The sequence below is a fragment of the Mus caroli genome, unplaced genomic scaffold (genome assembly GCF_978045245.1).
Source record: "Mus caroli unplaced genomic scaffold, Mus_caroli_1 scaffold_6, whole genome shotgun sequence".
NCBI lineage: Eukaryota > Metazoa > Chordata > Mammalia > Rodentia > Muridae > Mus > Mus caroli.
In genome coordinates, this window is record NW_028227261.1 from 101819344 (window position 1) to 101841321 (window position 21978).

Below are 21978 nucleotides of genomic sequence, written 5' to 3' on the forward strand. Positions count from 1 at the left end.
GTTTAGGGGGCTATATTGTTAAGATTTCATGAGTGCAACTTACTTGCTATAAGTGAGGAAACTCTCTCACTACAGTTATCCTGGTTCTCTGACTCTTACAATATTTCTGCCTTGTCTTCTGCAATCTTCCCTGAACCGTATGTATATGGAATGTGTTGTAGATGTATCATTTAGGATTGGGTACCCCAAAGTCAGTTGTTCTTTGCATTCTGGTCAGTTGTAGCTTTCTATGACGGTCTCTGCTTCAAATTAAGCTTCATTCAAATGGGGTAAAAGCCAACTTATCTGTGAATATAAGGATAGGTATTTAGAATGCTGCTGGGGGTATAGTGGTTTTGAGACGTGTCAGTAGCAGATTTTTCTCTAAGATCTGACTTCACCAGCCACAAGTAGTTGGCTAGGTTACAATACCAGGCACAAATTCCTTCAAATGATGAGCAGGTCTTAATTTAAGTCCAATTAGATGACTGTTGCTTACTCTCGTGACATAAAGTGCTACTATTTTACCCCTGGTTCTATTTTTATCATACTTGTCATTGTGGTTCAAAGGCTTTACAGCTTGCTTTTCTCCCTTGGCATCTTACACAACATCTTTGGGTGCTATGAGAGTTCGTCCTCAGAGATGAAGCTTCCAGATCAGTTCTAGCTTGAGTCTTCCAAGTTTTATGTCCCAAGTGTGTGATGTCTTCAGCAATTGCATCTTAACCTCAAGTTCTGGAAAGCAACCAAAGCCAATGGCAATGGCCTATATGGGTAAAACAATATGTTTTATACCAATAGAAACATTTCTGGTTCCAGGAAGTGTACAGTATATGCTCTTAAAAAGTATTTGAGGAGTAGTGAAAAATGTTAAGTTTGAGGAAATAGTTTCCCATGTGTACTAAGAATTTTCTCACAGGTCATATCTTTTCATCATATAGGCCTACTTATAGATGTATCTTAAAGTGTTTCTAGTAAAGGCAAAGCATATTAGATATTCAAATACAAGATACCAGCCTCTGTTATATTAGAAACTCAGAAAAATTAGGAACAAGTAGAAATGTCCAAAATGTGAAAATTATAGGCTGAAGTTTAGTAATCTCACTTAGTGAAATGTACTTTTTCCAGAAACTATAAAATAACATTACAGCTCTGAGAATGATGATAGACAAGAAAATGATTCTGCCATAGGTGGTAAGAGTCAGAGAAGCAAATGTAAATTCTACTTTCAAGGAATTAAAGAGACTTTGGAAATCCACAAGAGAAGCATTTCAGCTATAGTCTCTGCTGTGACAAACATCATGACCAAAACCTAGTTAGGGGAGGAAGGGCACCATCTATCTTAAGGGTTACAGTCCATCATTAAGGGAAGCCAAGCATTTGGGCTTATTAGTAAGTACATACCATGTGTGTTCTTTTGTGATTGGGTTACCTCACTCAGGATGATATTTTCTAGTTCCATTCATTTGCCTAAGAATTTCATGAGTTCTTTGTTTTTAATAGCTGAGTAGTAATCCATTGTGTAAATGTACCACATTTTCTCTATCCATTCCTCTGTTGAGGGACATCTGAGTTCTTTCCAGCTTTTGGCTATTACATATAAAACTGCTATGAACATAGTGGAACATGAGTTCTTGTTATATGTTGGAGAATCTTTTGGATATATGCCCAGGAGTGGTATAGCTGGATCCTCAGGTAATACTATGTCCAATTTTCTGAGGAACTGCCAGAATTATTTCTAGAGTGGCTGTACCAGCTTACAATCCCACCAACAATGGAAGAGTGCTCCTCTTTCTCTACATCCTAGCCAGTATTGGCTGTCACCTGAGTTTTTGATCTTAGCCATACTGACTGGTGTGAGGTGGAATCTCAGGGTTGTTTTGATTTACATTTCCCTGATGACTAAGAACATTGAACATTTCTTTAGGTGATTCTTAGCCATTTGGTATTCCTCAGTTGAGAATTCGTTGTTTAGCTCTGTACCCCATTTTTAATAGGGTTATTTGATTCTCTGAAGTCTAACTTCAGCCCAAATGCTTTGAATACCCAAGATACAATTCATAGACCATGTGAAGTTCAAGAAGAAGGAAGACCAAAGTGTGGGTGCTTCGGTCCTTCTTAGAAGAGGGAATTAAATACTCACAGGAGCAAATATGGAGACAAAGTGTGGAGCAGAGACAGAAGGAAAGGCCACCCAAAGACTGCCCTGCCTGGGGATCCATCCCATATACAGTCATCAAACCCAGACACTATTGTGGATGCCAAGAAATGCTTGCTGACAAGAGCCTGATATAGCTGTCTCCTGAGAAGCTTTGCCAGAGCCTGACAAATACAGAGGCAGATGCTCTCAGCCAACCACTGGACTGAGCATGGGGTCTGCAATGGAGGAGTTAGAAAAAGGACTGAAGAAGCTGAAACATTTTGCAACCCATAGGAAGAACAACTAATATCAACCAACTATCTCCCCCTCCCCCCAGAGCTCCCAGGGACTAAACTACAAACCAAGGAGTACACATGGAGGGGCCCATGGCTCCAGCTGCATATGTAGCAGAGGATGACCTTTTCAGGCATCAATGGGAGGAGAGGCCCTTGGTCCTGTGAAGGCTTGATGCCCTATTGTAGGGGAATTTGAGGGTGGGGAGTCGGGAGTGGGTGGGTGTTTGAACACCCTCATAGAAGCAGGAGAAGGGGGATGAGATAGGGAATTTTGGGGGTGGGAACTGGAAAGTGGATAACATTTGAAATGTAAATAAAGAAGATATATAATAAAAAACATTAGAAAGAAAACAAAAAACAAAAAAGGATGCCAAGGCTAAAACTACAGCACAAACTTGAAGCAGAAACCATGAAGGAACACTGCTTGCTGAGCCCTGCTTAACTATCTTTCTTATACAACCATGGACCTCCTGCTCTGATTAGTGCTACTCACAGGGGGCTGGGCCCTCCCATATCTGTTAATAAGGCAATACCCAGAGGCATGTCTACAGGCCAATCTGACTTGAGCAATCCCTCAACTGAGAGTCCCTGATCAGATAACCCTAGGCTGAGTCAAGATGACAAAGCTAAGTGGAGCTAAGAGGAGAGAAAAGTATGAGAAAAAGCAGAGGGGGGTAAAAACAAACAAACAAACACCCACAAAACACATCAAAGAAGAGTGCATGCACACATGGTACTCGCCTGCATGTTTCTGAGCACACACATACATGCACATGCACACACACACGACACTCCCAGGGAATGTCACGTGCCAATGAAGTTTTACATTGACTTGCCTCAGACTGAACCCAAAGAATGACCAGGATGGGCAGCTGTAGACACTAGGAGGTCCTGATGCTGCCAAGCCAAAGGAAAGGAGCAAGACAGCCATGCTGTGGGTGGCCAGGAACAGATCTTGTCAACAGAGAAGGATGCTGGAGCTTGACAGCACTGAGCTGGGTCCCCAGATGCTGAAGTCACTTAGTTCCCATGTACTGCTACTGAGTATCAAACCTGCAGTTATAAGAGAACTTGATACCCAAAGCAGGGTGGTTAAAACTCAGGAGGTCTTGATAATGAGAATACAGGTTCTCTGCCTCAATGCTTTGATGCTAGGTTCCCATGCTGCCAAAGCAATTGGGAGATATACTCAACTAAAACATTAGCTACTACAAGGGTTTTGATCTGGGGAGTCTTGGTATAGGGATAGAACCTACTCAGCCCACAGAGTACAAAGCAGAGATCTCAAATATCCCGAGAGGATGCTTTCTTAGTCATTTTAATAGTACAGCAGCTATCTTAGTATGCTGATGTTCTATTATAGATGAAAGAAGCTACAAGGTATCTCAGTGCCACTGTTAGTACATTTTGATGTGCTTTCCCTGGGTTTTTGGTTCCATCTAAGAATAAAAATGAACCCATTGGTACCTACACGGAGCCCACATTACTATGTTTTAAGTACTCTAAACCATATTGTCTTAGTATGAATCAAATTTTAGTAATATATCCACAGACATATAAAGTAAGAACAGAAGTAAATTACAATGACCGAGGACATGAGAGAACCATAGAATATGAGCAAGGATACGAGCCCACAAGAGCATCGATGTAAGGACAGCGTGCACGGTCAGCAACTTCTGAAGCACTGGCATTTCCCCTGTGGACTGGTGACTAATGTAAGGCTCATTTGTACTTCCTTATTTCCCATTTATTACAGAGGTGTCACAGGTTCACAGAATTGTGGTGATGACTTTGACTCAGGCTTCGTGTTGCCTTTTGGAGGAAGAGAAGTGATACAGGGCTGAGCCGCAGGACCTTTGAGAAAGTCATACCAAATACAGAGCTAATATGTCCCCCAGTGACAGCCTCATCAGGACAAGCAGGTAGTTTGGAGGTCACTGAATTAATCATAAGACTTGTAAGTAGTAACAGCTTGACTCAGAGAAATGTAAGGGAATTGGGGGTAAGAGACAAGAAGAAAGACTGTGTACTTCAAGAGGAACACAGCATACACACAGCTAGCAGTAGTGCAATGGTTTTCACCAAACAATTAATACTTTTATTTATATTCATGGCATCCCTGTGATGAGATTGTCCACATAAGGGGAGGAAACAAATGACTTGTGAAGGAAAACTATCAAAGTCATGGAACTTGTATTTTATGTAGCACTTTTCTTTTTTTTTCTTTTTTTCCTTCTCTTCTCTTCTCTTCTCTTCTCTTCTCTTCTCTTCTCTTCTCTTCTCTTCTCTTCTCTTCTCTTCCCTTCTCTTTTTCTTCTTTCTTTTTTCTTTTCTTTCTTTCTTTCTTTCTTTCTTTCTTTCTTTCTTTCTTTCTTTCTTTCTTTCTTTCTTTCTTTCTTTCTTTCTTTCTTTCTTTTCAAGACAGGGTTTCTCTGTATAGCCCTGGCTGTCCTGGAACTCACTTTGTAGACCAGGCAGGCCTCAAACTCAGAAATCCGCCTGCCTCTGCCTCCCAAGTGCTGGGATTAAAGGCGTGCGCCACCATGCCCGGTTTATGTAGCACTTTTCTTAAAAGATTTCTCTATGCTTATTGTTTCCAAATGTGTGCTTTCCTTTAGTTGATTTTACCCAATATCTATAAGCATAGGGAACCACTGTTGTATGATGGAAGCCTATAGCCTTCTATAGGATCCCAGAGCACTAGGATTGTGGTTTACTCTCTTAGTTGAGCCCATTTCAGAACATCAATCACATTAAGCATTTTATACTTAAATAACTGTTAATGTGAAGAGTGTTATTATTTTCTAGTTGTGATCGATTTTTTTTTTTTTTGGTCACGGTGCTTTCTGTCTTCCTTAAAGTGGAATTTCTATCCCCACTATTCCAATATCATTTAATCTTAGTACATCACAGAACCCACACATACATGCACACATGCATGTGTGTCTACATGTGTGTACACATATGTGTGTGTACATGTATGTAAGAGTGGTTCCTGATAGCTTGGTTGATCTTAGAATGCTTTAAATTTAGGATATTGTGAGCACTTTCCATATTTATAAAATAAACACCTCATTTATGTAAGCAAAAGTATTGTGATTGAATTAGTTTCACTCTGAAACATTAGTTTCAAGAGTGAATCCGTGAACAGATTCAGGAGAGGAGAGATTAAAGGAAGGGACTTTGATTGAGATGGCAGGGGTTACAGGTGACTAGACACAAGAAGAGAAGATAGAATTAGCTGAGGACAGCAGAAGTCACGGTCTGTGACCTGCAGATGGGCCATACTTTACAGTGAAATGCAAGCGCAAATACCATGGAAGACATGGAAGTAGCCAGTGGCAAAATAGTCTTTATTCTTTATATTCTGAATGTGCATATTTGGAAAAACTGGAGAGTCAGTTTCTTCTAAAAATAACCTGTTTATGTTTATTTGTTTAGAGATGAGATCTTACTGTTGACCACTATGTCTTCAGATTTATGATCGTTCTGCTCATCTTCCTGAGCAGATGGGAGTACAGATATATACAGCTGCATCTGGCTTTACAGATTTTAATAGACTGCTCCTCCTTAGGAATAAGAATGATTTGTTTCTGAGTATCTGTATAAGCATGTGGGAGAAGGGTAGAGGGTAAAGTCGTTTCCCCAGGATGACCTTAGCTTTTCAGTACTGTAGAACATGCATTCTCTTCTGAGAGACAATGATCAAGGGGGCAGAGAAATAGTGTGGTATGGGAACCTGGCAGATGTGGCAATATTTTAAACTCTGTAATGACCCAAATGTGTAAGGACTCTGTAGGAAAATGTTCTGAAGTTCTCAGAGAATCAATAGAATCCAAAGTAAATATAATAGTTATATCTCCAGTCAGCCAGCTCATAGTACTCCCCAGCAACACTGAGGATTGAGAACAAGAATTACAGAATATGGCGCATAAGTATTATGATATGTAAAAGGCAGGCAAAGTAAGGGCTCTGAGACTTTATGTCTGTATGTCTGTCTGCCTATCTATCTATCTATCTATCTATCTATCTATCTATCTATCTATCATCATCATCTATTGCATTCTGAATGTTTAATAAGTTATTTGATTTAAACATGTAAATATCACAAAACAGAAGTTAAGTATATTTACTATTGTTCCATATACAATGATTCCATGTTAATAAGATATCATTAGTCACGCTGACTATTCATCCTGGATTTAAATTCACTTCCACATAAATCAGAGTCATGTCTTAGTTTATCACAGCACACTGATCTGTGCTTAATTATCTTGTTTGCAATCCTGTTATATTTTAGTCTTGTAGATTTTTAGAAAGGGGTTCAATTTACTCTTCCTCTTTGGCTGTCACCCTTCTGACTCTTCATTTATGGTCCACAATACAGTGTATTATTGAGCTTTGGTAGTGAAACTGAATAGGGTGTGAGGATGTGTGTGTATTAGTGTCTATGGGTAGGAAAATTTTTATTAAAATTAGGTGTGGTTTATGTGACTACGGTGTCAATTCCCTAGTTTATTTGTATGCTATTTGACACAAATCAAACATGCCACAGAACCAGTAAGTAAACTTTGATTGTGGTAAGCCACACAGGTTCAGTGGCTATTTGTTCCTATACCCTAACCATCGTTACCAAGTCTATCCACACTCATAGAGATGCACACATATACACACTCACACATGCACACAGTCATGTGCCCAACACACACACACACACACACACACACACACACACACACCCCACATACACACAAAGGGAAGAGGTTAGAAGCTGAAGCAAAGCTAGAACATCCATAAGAATCCAGTATTAATGAAAATATCTTTTGATACTGAAGAGATTGTATGGTGGTCTTCAATACTATTGTAACCAGATGGGCTCAGCAATGTGCACACAAGGAGTCCAGGAGGCATAGATGTAGCTAATGTTGCAACAAAATAGTAAACACTGGGACTTTCTGGACAACCCTTAATGCTGTGGAAGAGAACTCTTAAAAACATGAGTTCAAAATACCAATGCAAAATATAGAGGATAAAATATGAATTGTGTAAGGAGATTCATGGATCTAAAGGAATGGAAGCAGCTGGATTATTAGGTGGTCTTATGGTACTAGGCATAGGTCTCCTACTGTGGAGAGTGGGTTTGGAGGGATTGATTATCTGAAGGAAAAGGTGATAAGAAAATATAGGAAAAGGAAGGAGGTGAAGGCTGTGGGTGGAAAAGTAAGTTGGGGATTGTGGAGATGAGAGTGTGGTGTTGGAGAATTCTTTTTTTTTTTTTTCTGTTTTTTTGTTTTTCAAGACAGGGTTTCTCTGTGTAGCCCTGACTGTGCTGAAACTCACTGTATAAGCCAGACTGGCCTTGAACTCAGAAATTTGCCTGTCTCTGCCTCCCAAGTGCTAGGATTAAAGGCATGCACCACCACTGCCTGGCTAAGGAGAATTATGAACTAGGACAGAAGGAGTATAAAGAAGTCACATGGAAGCCTGCTGTCTTGTAACTCAAAAATACAACAGAGGGATCGGAGCAAGTTATTCTACATTTTGAACATGCTTCTCATTGAAGCAAAGGGTTACTGAACACAGTCTCTAGTCCCAGGTATGGAATACCTCTATAGAAGTGGGTCAGGATGCCCCAGGCCCTTGCCCATTCTTTTGATTGTCCACCAGAAATAGAGGATAAGACCCTACTGGTGAAGACACCTCTGTCTTTGCTACAAGATCCTAGAAAGCAAGCTGGTACCAAGCTGGAAACATCTTCCCAGCTGTCCTGTCTTTAAAGCACTGGAGGGTGCTGTGTGGGCTACAGGGGGAGAAAAGGTATCATTAGCTTTGCCCAGATGTGGATACTATGAAGCATGACCAACCTGCCAGATGTGCCCATCTGTGCAATAGTTGACATAACCGGTGCAGTAACCAACTGCCTTCTGATTGGATCAGAAAATGTGTTAAAAGTATTCTTGGTTACACATGAGATCCCAGTCAACATAGTACCGCATTATTTCAGTTGTATTATGCTTTTCATAAAAATGAGCAAAACTTTCTCTATGACCATAATAAACCCCTTGGAATGGATCTACTGCCAATGTAATCTCTAGCTTCCAATCAATTTTAGATCATTTTTTGATAATGCCTTTTTAAACAAAATGCTTGGTTAAAATCTTATGTTGAATTGCACGTTCATGCCTTTTTAGTCTCTGAATCTCTCTATTTGAAGCAGGCCCATCTTTCCATCTTGACTAATTTTGAAGACTATAATCCATATGTGCTGCAGAATATCCTTCAATGGAAGTCACTGTGATGGTTTTGGAAGAAAGAGGACTTGATAGGAAAATGACAAAGGTCATGATCTCTTGTTCTCTTTGCATTCTGGAAAGAGGTCTGTGACCTCAATCTGCCTCATCATTATCAGGGTTAGCTTGGAACACATAATGATGATGGTTTTGTCACCATGAAAATAATGTTCTTTCTTTCTTTAATCTTAATGTGTTATTTATTGTATTGCTCTTCATCAAAATTTCAATTTATTCATTTTATATCCCTATGCACTCCTAGTATTTTAATTAAATGTATTCTAGAAATTTAGAATCATGATACTATATAAAAATTCATGATACTATATAAAAATTAGTTCAAGGATCATATATATAAATTCTCAGTGCTTTAAAAATTTATTACTTTTCCAGTTTTCCTCACATTCACACTCCTCTACCTACTTATTAAACTTTTATTAAACTTAGCGAATATAAAAAACAAAACAAAACAAAACAAAACAAAACTAAACCTTTCTACTCAAGGAGCTGAAGGGTTCTACAATCCGATACTTGGAACAACAATATGAACTAACCAGTACCCCCAGAGCTCGTGGCTCTAGCTGCATGTGTAGCAGAAGATGGCCTAGTAGGCCCTCATTGGAAAGAGAGGCCCCTTGGTCTTGCAAACTTTATATGCCCCAGTACAGGGGAACACTAGGTCCAAGAAGTGGGAGTGGGTGGGTTGGGGAGCAGGGCAGGGGGAGGGTATAGAGGACTTTTGGGATAGCATTTGAAATGTAAATGAAGAAAATATCTAATAAAAAATTGAAAAAAAAAACCTTACAAAATCAATTTGTGCTGCCCTGATATTCTCGGATGTGTGATTTTCCACTAAAGAGTGGCCAATTTAGTGGAGCTAACTGTTACTTATGCTGTGCAGACGTTTTATTTACCCTCTTTGGGTTTTAAAATCCTCTGCCAGTCAGCTTTCCTTTGCAGATACCATTCTCAACCAGGTATTGGGACTTGTAGCCCATCTTTCACGGGATGCTCCTCTTGCGATGTATGTATTCTGGGAAACTGGAATGAGCCTCTTCCACAGTGGCATCTCCTTTCCTCTGACAAACCTCTGAAATACTATGCTGCACCTGGAAAATTAGCCACCCTTAATATTGTTGTGTAATTAAAACCTTTGCTGACCTGTGCACCTCTATAATTCCTGCTTTTAAACTGTGTCTTAAAGTATGAGAACCATAGAAGCAACCTGGTTGAAACAGGTTGATTAGTAAGACAATGCATTTCCAAGAAAGGTTCCAGTTGACATTAGTGCTCCATGTATGGTTGTGTAGGTGTCATGGGTCCCACGCAGCACTATCTGTTGCATAAGGAGTAGGTGCAGTTTCTTGGCTTGCTTGGTCTGGGCAGAAGAATCCTGGCCTCAGTGGCCACTTGGCCAAGCCTTGTGTTTCTCCCCTTTTTAGTCCCTACACGGGATCTTTATTTGGAATTTTGTTATGGAAAGATGAGCCGAAAGAATCAATGTTAGGGAATAAACCATTTCCCAAACAGTTAATTTGATCTCATAGTTTATATGTATAATCCATGTAAGTTAATAACTCAGTGTGGGTCTTTTTCTAAGTACTTCTGATTTCTCCTCTTCTGGCTCAGATCATGGCTATGGTGGGTTATTGCTCACTTGCGTCGTTCTAAGTATGGCTTCTATTGTTCCACCACTTCAGCCCTTCCCACCCTCTGCACAGCTAATAATCTTAATGCCTTGAAAAAAAAAAAGTGTTTCAATGCCTCACCAGTCTATGTTTCTAATCTACTTTAATGGAATTGTGTTATAAATCTTATTCTGTTACTTGCATTTTTGTACTCAACAAGCAATTATAGTTCAGTCTTTATGGTAAAAAAAACAAAACAAAACAAAAAAAACCCTTTGCTGAGCTGACCCTGAGTACATACCAGTTCAGGCTACTTCTGGCTGGGAAGCTGTAAACGGCAATTCGACAATATATGATAATTATTTTGCAAAATGTTTTATTACCTGCTAGACATTTTAAGATTTTTGTTTTGTTTTGTTTTGAGATTAAAAAATATAACTGGGCATCATGGAAACTTTAATCCCAAAACTCAGGAAGCAGAGGCAGGCAGATCTTTGTGAGTTCCAGGCCAGTCTGGTTTACATGGTGAGTACTAGAAGAGAGAGAGAGATACTGAGTGAGAACCAGTTTCAAAGAAAAAAGAAAAGAAAAGGAAAGGAAAGGAAAGGAAAGGAAAGGAAAGGAAAGGAAAGAAAAGAAAAGAAAAGAAAAGAAAAGAAAAGAAAAGAAAAGAAAAGAAAAAGAAAGAAGAAAGGAAGGAAGAAAAAGTAGCAGGGTTCAGTGCTTAAGAACCCTTGCTCTTTCTTCAAGAGAACCTGTGTTCCATTCCCACATGGTGTCTTACAACCATTCATAATTCCAGTTCCACTGGGATCTGAAACACCCTTCTCAGACATACACAAGAGCAAAAGCACCCACACTCATAAGTGAAACTAAAAGAAGACAGCAACTCCTTTTGGAAAAGTGATATTTTCTGGTGCTCTTTGAAGTGATATTGTAGTGGTGAATTATTTAAACCACTTTGGCTCCTGGTGAGTCACAGATGATGCATTCACAAATGAGATAAACACACACACACACACACACACACACGCACACACGCACACACACACACACACACCAGCTAATTTTGATATGCCTGACTAGCCTAATGGTTGGCATTTCTAATCCTCCCCACGGCTAGCATACATTCCCCTCCAGTACTCCTGGTTTAACACCTTCTAAATCTATGTTTTATCTTTGCTGCCCTGTTATTACACTGCAGCACCCCCCACCCCACCCCTATAGGGCCACTTTCTCTTTCCACCTACATTGCTGAAAGATTTTCCTTCTGCAGCTCCTAAATCTGGTCCCTCTCCCTCCAAGTCATGGCGATTCTTCTTTTTCCCTCTTTCCAAGTTCCTTGCACTTCAAGTTCCTTGCCATGCAATCTAAAAGCCTTGCCTCCGTCTTTCTGCCCACCCATTGGCTGTGTGGCTGTTCTTTATTATCAGTCGAAGCTAGCTGGGGGCAGGGATCCTCAGATCTGGAAGTGCGGCTTTGAGAGCTGAATTAAGACAAAGCATTACAACAAATTCCCAACAGAATGCATATAAATTTGACATAGTTTTGCTGCAATTGTTTATTTAAGAATAATGTTCATGGAAAGCTTTATTTGATCCAGCTCTAGCAATCTCTTTGACATCACAGCCAGTCTTCCATTTCTTCTTTCTTTCTTTCTTTCTTTCTTTCTTTCTTTCTTTCTTTCTTTCTTTCTTTCTTTCTTTCTTTCTTTCTTTCTTTCTTTCTTTCTTTCTTTTTTGGTCTTCATTTATTTTCTTATTTTTCCCACATTTTTTATTAGATTTTTTCATTTACATTTCAAATGTTATCCCAAAGTCCCCTATACCCTCCCCTCGCCCTGCTCCCCTACCCACTCACTCCCACTTCTTGGCCCTGGCATTACCCTGTACTGGGGCATATAAAGTTTGCAAGACCAAGGAGCCTCTCTTCCCTATGATGGGCAACTAGGCCATCTTCTGCTACATATGCAGCTAGAGACATGAGCTCTGGGGGTACTGGTTAGTTCATATTGTTGTTCCATCTATAGTGTTGCAGATCCCTTCAGCTCTTGGGTACTTTCTCTAGCTCCTATATTGGGGGCCCTGTGTTCCATCCAATAGCTGACTATGAGCATTCACTTCTGTATTTGCTAGGCACTGGCAAAGCCTCACAGGAGACAGCTTATTTGATACTGCACCAAATACTTTTATGTTTATCATTTGGTGATGACATAGTGCATAAATAACAGCTGTCTAAGTTCCTCATAGTAATTCTGGAACTTGGTCTATATTTTTTAATCATCCTTTCAATTTTAATTAATGAATTTACTAGTAATTACTGCCATCTGCCTTTAATTAGCATGACATTGGATTTCACATAGAGAACAGTTATCCCAGTTCTGTTATTGGGAGAGTCAGAAGCTAACATGATAACGGTGCCAATGAAAATGGTGTAATGGAGGGAAAGTCAGGGTAGTGGGGAGGAACCCAGTGATGAGATGGTTGTTAGGGCTTTCCAAGAAGGAGAAGTGTGCAAAGGAAGCTAAAGCAGCATATGTGATTGGCACTAGATGTGAAAGACAGCGACATAACTGGATGATCTCACTGTTGGTTGCTGGAGTCCAGCATGTATGCTGGGGCTTTGGGGATGCACACAGAGAAAGACAGTCAAATGCAGAGCTAGAGTGGAGGCTGGAGCCACATCATACTCCTGAACTAAATAAAAGCAAGAATAGAATAAAAAAAGCAAAGCACCATGAAATAATTTTTTAAAAAACAGAGGTCAGAAATATTTCTATGCATTTTATTTACTAAAGTAGATGCATGGCTGGATTCCCGAGGAAAGGCACAAATTAAAAATTTTCGTTGTTTTAAAGCATTAACTTATTTCTTATACTAGGCATTCTGTATTTTATGACCTCCTAGTCATTTTCTTAGAGTAATACACTGAGATGATTAAATGTTACATTTATTTTTAGCTGAAATTCTGTGACTTGGCATATAACCTCATTTCCTTTATTGTTTACATCGAGAATCATTCCTGTAAATACAGGAGCTTATTTTGTGCCTAAGCTCAAAGGTGGGGGTTTCCTACAGAACGACAAAACTTAACAGGTTTTTTCATAGCCCAAGCCCCTCTGTTTTCCTAAGCCTGAGGAGCCAGAATTGAGCACAGGGTCACTGTACCACAAATCCAAGGGGTCAGTCTATTAAAAGAGTCTTAGGCACATGTGTATGAAGAGAATTTTCCCACAAACATATTCATCCATCATGGAGCCCGGTCAGGAGGAAACTGCTTTTTTTTTTTCTTCCCTCAGCTAAATTGATTTTTATCCTACAAAGAATGAAGAAGTAGAAGACACACACATGCAGTAATGAAAACCAAAACCATTACACTGCCCATGTCTCATCCACTGGTCTCATCCAAAGAAATACCCATGTAAGCCAGCTTGATAGAGGCTAATATTTCAGAAACAAATGACTAATGTATTTTCTATAGAGGAACCATTATGAAAAAATGGTTTCTGTTAATGAGTTGAGAAGAGGGCTGCCACCTGAGTGTAACCTTCCTTAGGGTAGCCCAGTATTGCAGGGGTTCCAGATGGTCTTCTACCCACCACAGGGCATTGCTGCCAAGAAGACATACTCCATGGATCCCATACTGTAGGAGATAGACATGTAAATAACACATACTACATCATGTGAAGGAGAATTTTCTTTTCTGGGAAAACTGTTTCAATGTCATGGAGACAAAGGAGGCTATGTAGCCAATGTTTAGGAGGGAACACTCCCTTGGAAGAGGAACATGGGCATATGCAGGTAGGAATCCCAAAGAGTTAGGGTAATTAAGCTGTGGTTCTCTGGGAGGATTACTAGAAACTCATCAGACATATTACAAAGCAGAATTATTTAGCACTTGGGTACTCTGGAAGCCCCTGAAGTCACCCAGTTTCTGTCCAGTTGGTCCTTTCTACTTCTTTGTACATACTTGGAACTTGAGGAATTTAATAGTGTTATCATACAATGAGAGAAAGAGCTAACTGGAAGGAAGGCAATACATGTACCAATCAGCACTGGCTAGTGTAACAGCAGCTCAATAGCCATGAGTTATACTCTTGTGATTCCTCTGCTTGTTCACAGGGCAGTTGGTCAAAGACACAGAAAATGACATTGATAGCTTCCGAACAATGAATGTGCCTGTAGTCTATTTCCTGAGATGGTAAAGTTCTTGTCCTAACGCAGGGGAGAACTATTAGCATTTTTAATGAGCAGCCGTTGTTTCTGATGCAGTCATTTCATGCAGCCCACTTTGATACCCATAGTTTGGAGGCAGAATGTTGTAATTTGTTCAATAAAGATTTATTTACTTGATGTTACTGAATGGCAATGTCAGCCTCTAATGGCACCAATCATTTAGGATCTTGTTGTTTACAGATGTTCATGTATTTTCATTATGAAAATTCTCTGGGGAAATAAATATGTGAGAAAAATTGATTTGTATTACAATAAGTGAACACTATTACAGAAAGTTTCTTTTCTGTGTTTTAAGTCCTAGTTTCTGAAATTACCCCCTATTGCTCTCTTGAAATTATGTGAATTGTTGTGGAGGAATAGGTCAGTGGTAGAGTTTGCCTACCACATACAGTGTCCTCTCTCTCTATCACGTTGATCAGTTGTGGGGGTTTGAATGAGAATGAGAACGTGAATGCTTAGTTCTCAGTTGGTGGACGGTTGGGAAAGATTGGGTATGGTCTTGTTGAAGAAGGTGTGTGTTTCCAAAAGTCCACACCCAGGCCAGTCACCTTTTTCTCTGACTGCCGGCTGTGGATCAGGATCTAAAGCTCTTAGCTACCATGCCTGTCTTCCTGCTGCCACATTTCTTGCTGTAATGATAATGGAGTAGCCCTTCGAAAGTCCCTGGTTAAATGTTTTATAAGTTTTCTTGGTCATGGTATGTCTTCACAATGGAGCAGTAACTGAGAGAGCCGACAAATAAAAACTAGGCAAGTTGACTAAGAAGACAGACTCAGGTATAGTCTTTTCCCCATAATTTCCTTTGTATCTTATTATGAATTTGAGGAAGAAGCCCTCCCTTTCTGTCATGCTGTTCCTAACCTGTAGGATTTGGGGAATCTTTGTGGCAGACTCAGTGGGTCTGAGGTGGGTTTTGACATCTCCATTTGTTAATGTTTCAGAGTGATGCTGTTTCTGCTTCTACAGATTGCCCACAAGCAGCCAGACCTTCCAGACATTTCTGTATGATACCATTAGAGAATGCTATGGGTGCTTCAGTTGTATGTGAGACAACTAGATAGGAGGCAATAAAGTAGACAAAATGGAAAAACATTGGAGAAAAAACTTTAAAAAAAAGATACATGCTATTTGACTTTTAAATTGTGTGTGTGCGTTTTAGTGTTTGCATGTGAGTGTGGGTGCCTATGGAGGCTAGGATCTGAAACTGCAGGCAATTACAAGCTGCCTATGGTAGGTGATGGGCATTGAACTGGGGACTCCTGCTCCACAAGATATAATGCCCCCTTATGGCTTCTGCAGCCATTATACTCATGTGCACAGACACACATATTACACATAATTAAAAATAAAACTAAATCTTAAAAAACCCACCATTGTTATGACAATATACCTAAAATACACACAAGATTTTAATGTATATAAGAGGGGTGGACAGACAAAATGGATGAATTGCTACCCAGTGTTTCCAAAAGTTTAATGTGCTTCTCGTATAAGAATTAATATCACCTTTCCTGAGATAATTGCTTGCTTCAGGGTATGCTTTCTATGAAAAATCTAGTTTGCAATTGCAAGGGAATTTAATTACCACGAAGGCATGTTTCTTATTTTGTTGACTATGTTGATTATGAGGGCACTAATCCCCTTCAGTCTGAAACTGGGAAGCATGCGTTACAAGTGTGGGAAGTGTGACTTAGACCAGCACAGTTCTTTTAGAAATCAGACTGGAATTTGATTATCTTATCATCAAAGGAGAGCAACACTGTTAAGGCCCTCTCTGAGTCTGCCCCTGCAATTCTGACACAGACTTGGCAGAAACAACAGTTTGTCTGGTCTCTGTTTAGAGATTTTTGCATAAAGGTATAAATTAAGTAGAATGCCCTTTCCTTCCCAGGAACATGTAAGCATTGATTCTGATCTGAAATTTAATCTGAGAAAATAAGAATGGTAGACATATGGTATCTTAACAGTCTTCAGATGGTTGCTGCAACAGAAATCTCATTAGTAAATATTTATAAAAGGAAGTACCAATCTATTTTGATGCTTGCAAATGGGAGAGAGAAGGGAGATAATTAACAAATAGTGTGGAGATATGAATTTCCATCACCCTTGTAATCGTAGTATAAATTTAAATAATTGATTACTACACACCCAGTTGAACATCATCATACAGGATTGTTTTCTACTTTTAAATTTATTCCTATAACAATGATTCCCAGGATCCATTTTTGAACAGGAGTGAAAATTGCTAAGACTGTGAGTGTTTTCTCATAAATGAGTTTCCCTGAGATTTGTAGTACCAGGTGCTATTCTGTTTTTACCAGATCTTTCCTATCACTGATATTTTTCTTTTAAAATTGTGTTTTATGTATTTTGTAAAACCAAGACTCTTGTCTTATGGCTACTATGCAGTTATTTTGATATTTGTCTGCAATCCATGTTGACCGAAAGGTGATGCAAATTATTTTTTATGCACTTGACTGAAAGGTGACATAAAAGGATATTATACAATGTTGTTTGGAAATTACAAGCAAAACAACCTAAACAGACTATACAGGTTGAAATAGACATACAGAATGTTGATGGTTAGCATAGAGATCTTTTTTTCTACCTTTCTGAATTATCTCAGTTTCGAAGATAAATATATATGTAAAGAATGTAGTTAAGGAGGAAAATATGGAAACAGTTGCTCATAATTACACTCACAGTTAACCCACACTATGTCATAAACGTAAAAGCAGTTTAAATACAGCAGAGACTATCTCAGGTGACTAGAGAGTGTGCCGGAGGCTTAACTGTACCCTTTCCTCTTATCTATAGGAACTCACCAGGTTTTATGTTGGAAAGAGACCATGTGTTATCCTGACCGTTAACATCTTCAATCTTCATTGTCTTTAGTAGCTACACTATGCTTAAGAATTCTAGTTTCTTCATGGAATTACACACTCTCAAAATACACTGCCGACAATGGTTGCTTAATGAAGTATTTCCAGTAGAAGATGAAGCTCCTATCTGTAAAATGCTCTGATCTACCTCAGGTCCTGGTACACTCTCATCATTTCCTCTCCCTCATGGTCTTTCATGGGGATGTCATTACTGATTTCCTATTTTAATAGATGAAAACTAAGTGGGACTTGTAAGCTAAAAGTTCCCTGCTCCATTTCATAAACCTTTTTATCTTTTCCAGGTTGCTTTTTTGTGCACTAACTTACCTACTTGAAGTTCAGTACTTCGCTTTACTGAACATCATAGCTGCTTGAATGCTTGTGATTTTTTTCCATTTAAAATATCTCTACCCTAAAACAATCAGGTATTCTTTTCTACCATTTAAAATAGATCAACCAACACAATTGGTGTTGTGGAAAGTTAGTGGACAAGTCCATTCTCAATGTATAGATTTTAGAAACTCCAATTCCTTGTGCACTAAGAGTAAGCACAGTATTTTACCTCACAATGGAAGAGTAATTGACAGCATGTGGCAGGTTCTTGAGTACAATCATCTAAGCGTGACTTCTTTTTTCCTTCTTCTTTTTTTTTTTTAGCCTTTTTTTTTATTAGACTTTTTTTCATTTACATTTCGAATGTTATCCTCTTTCCTAGTTTCCTCTCTGAAAATCCCCTTTACCCTCCCCCTCCTCCTGCTCCCCAACCCACACACTCCTGCTTCTTGGCCCTGGCATTCCCCTTTATTGGAGCATATAAAGTTTGCAATACCAAGGGACCTCTCTTCCCAGTAATGGCCGATTTGGCCATCCTCTACTACATATGCAGCTAGAGACACAAGTTCTAGGGGTACTGGTTAGTTCATATTGTTGTTCCTCCTATAGGGTTGCAGACCCCTTTAGCTACTTGAGTACTTTCTCTAGCTCCTCCATTGGGGGCCCTGTGATCCACCCAATAGCTGACTGTGAGCATCCACTTCTGTGTTTGCTAGGCCCTGGCATAGTCTCACAGGAGACAGCTATATCAGGGTTCTTTCAGCAAAATCTTGCTGGCATATGCAATAGTGTCTGGGTTTGGAGATTGTTTATGGGATGAATCCCCAGGTGGCTCAGTCTCTGGATGGTTCTTCCTTCAGTCTCAGCTCCAAACTTTGTTTCTGTTACTCCTTCCCTGGGTATTTTGTTCTCCCTTCTAAGAAGGTTTGAAGTATCCACACTTTGGTCTTCCTCACTCTTGAGTTTCATGAGTTTTGCAAATTGTATCTTGGGTATTCTAAGTTTCTGGGCTAATATCCACTTATCAGTGAGTGCATATCATGTGTGTTCTTTTGTGATTGGGTTACCTCACTCAGGATGATATCCTCCAGATCCATCCATTTGCCTAAGAATTTCATAAATCCATTGTTTTTAATAGCTGAGTAGTACTCCATTGTGTAAATGTACCACATTTTCTGTATCCATTCTTCTGCTGAGGGACATCTGTGTTCTTTCCAGCTTCTGGCTATTATAAATAAGGCTTAAGTGTCACACTTGAGGCTCAGTTGCATTGCAAACAATCTAGTCTTCCTCTATAATAAAATAACATGGTCTTAAAAATGACTGCCAATGGTTGGAACATTTTGGAGCTTAAAATAAAATAAAATAAAATAAAATAAAATAAAATAAAAACTGGGCTTGCTAGTTGGTGCCTAGGCTTTTATTGTGGAGGTTCTGCCCTGCCCTGCATAGCAGGAGTTGCTGCATCAGCTATTATTGCTATCACAGTGCTTGGTGGCATTTATCTGCCTGAGTTAGGAGTTCTGCTTTTGGTCTGATAAAATAGACCTGTGCTGAGAAATGGAAACCTATGCCACTGGCTGCCGGCATGAGGTGGTTTATGTCATCAGTCACGTCTAGGGGTTGGGCTTATGGTTTTTGCCTTTAAGCCTGTTTCTTTGCAATAAAGTTGAGCCTTGATCAGAACTTTGTCTTGGCTCCATTCTTCTCTCCTCCTTGTCCTTTAATTCCCAGACTTCCATTCGAGGTACCTACGTTAACTGGTCGTTGTGGGCTGACTACATTTTATATTCATTTTTAAAAACAATTCAGAAAGCAATGACCACCTCAACTAAAAATATTTATCTATAGGGTTTTTTTTGAGATAATAGTAATGAACTGTTTGCCCTCTTTCTTTTGTTTTTTTCTTCTTTCATCCTCTCATGGGTTCTAAATTATTTGCATATTCCACAGTATTTAGTAAAGGAGAAATTTCCCCAAAATTTGAACTTCATTTTCAGATGAAAGCAGGAGATTCTCTATTTGAAAGATGGTGAGTCTTCTTTCCTAAAAAGAAAAGTGAGAACTAAGAGCCACAACCAGGAGACGTTCTGTAATCCAATCTTCTAAGAGGATGTCAGAGTTGTGAAGTCTGGTAACCATGAAGACCCATGGTGCAAATGTTTCCCATGATTCATTATGCTGATGTCACTTACTCAGGAGAGACATCTCCTTTTTGAGGTAAACTTGACTTTTGTTTACACAAAGTACTTTAGTCCCTGAGCTTGTAAGTCAAGAACTGGGAATTTCTTATAGACAAATTGCCTGGTTTCTATTCAGACCAAAGATCAATTTCTTAGAATATTAACTGAGCTCCTGAGTGAACTAAGTGGACTAAGTACACATGGGGAATGGAATTAGCATGTCTAAAATTCTCAGACATGTTAAAATTACTTCAAGTATATTTGTATCTTTTTCTTACTAAGAATTCACCATTTCAATTCTATGGAATCCAAACTGGGTTGTCATATCATCTTTAAATATACTGTCTTCTCAAAACTGCTTTCCAAGTACAGAATATAACATCTGTCTTTGTCTTTCTTTATTTAGCCTAGAGTTCTTCTGTTCCTTTTGCCATTATTCACATTTTTAAAAGACACCGAAGAGCACATTTGGAGGAAGAACACATCTTAGAAGGGACAGGGGCTAGAGGACTCCACTGTGCATTTTCCTACAGGCTACTGGTTTGGTTTAACTCTAAAAACAAAATATCTCCTTCACTTGAGAGGCAGAAGGAAAAGTGAAGGTGATCCAGAAGATGAACTTGGGAGTTGGCTGGGCCATCTTTGCCTCTATAGCATCGTAGAAGTCACTAAGCATTTCTGAGCTTCAGTCTACATATTGATTAGTGACAATTTGATTAGTGGAATTTGTGATTGATGTTGTCATTCTGAGAACTAACAAGGAGATGTACAGGAGGCACTGTCCTTGCTCTTCTAATTATATCAAGGTTACAAATATGCATGTTTTCAAAAGAGAATGAGTTCGTAGTTGAATACAAATAATTTATTTTCCAGTCTCCTGGCTTGTGGCTTAGCAAACTTTAGTAAGTCACTGAAGAGATAAAATGAGTATTATAGTTATCTGTTTTAGGATAAAGTTTGAACGTGTTTTTCATGCTTATTGACTTGTGATATGCATTGTAATATTTGCATGGGAACCAGTGAGCCCAAGAAGTGTTTGCCTACAGTGATGTCACATATGATCACTTTCAGCAAGTTTTGGACAATAAAACACCTGTGTTAATTGTGCTTCAGCATAAAACAAAAAGAAAAAAGATCAATAGAAAAAAGAGCATAAAATGGATCATTGCTACCAAAATATAGAATGCATTCCTTAAAGAGCCAAGAAAATATGGAACCATATTGGATCTGAGTGTATACATTTTTACAAGTTGATTAAGATAATTCTGTCTGCCTTAGAAAAGGGTAGTTATGTTACTTTAGTATAGTTTAGTTTTCCTTTTTTTCTTTTTTGAGACAGGGTTTCTTTGTATAGCCATAACATCCTGGAATTTGCTATGTAGACCAGGCTAGCCTCACACTCATTCAACCTACCTCTGCCTCCCAAGTGCTGAGATTGAAGGTACCTGTCACTGTCTCCTGGCAAGGCTCATTTATTTTGATAAGTGTATTTAAGTCAATTTAGTTCAGCAGGCACCCTTTAAACCTAGGGAAGAGTAATGCAAAACTCCAAGAATTGAATTTCTGCTTAATATGTACCCAGCCTGTCCAAATTCACAGAAACAAATATTAGGATGATAGTTGTCTGGGATGGGGAGGAAACTGGGGAAATTGTCATCAAAGTGTACAAGCTTTCTATTATATGATAAATCACATCTAGATATCAAATATACAGTTTGAGTGATGTTCAATGTTAGTTAATTTGGCTGTGATATTAATGGTATGTTTAGATATAATAAAGTATAATATTGAGTATGCTTTAAATTTATTTGACAACTAAATATTTTAAAACAAGAATAAAAATTTAAAAGTCGAATTTTTTCAATATTTTCTTGTTATGTCTCTCAGTGTTTACTCTCATCTTCTTTTAGCATGTTATACAGATAATAGTGCGGTGGCTTTTCTTAGAAGATGAAAAAATTCAAACTACTATTCAAATTTATGTCTTTCCTACCAGCTGGGCATCTGTTTTG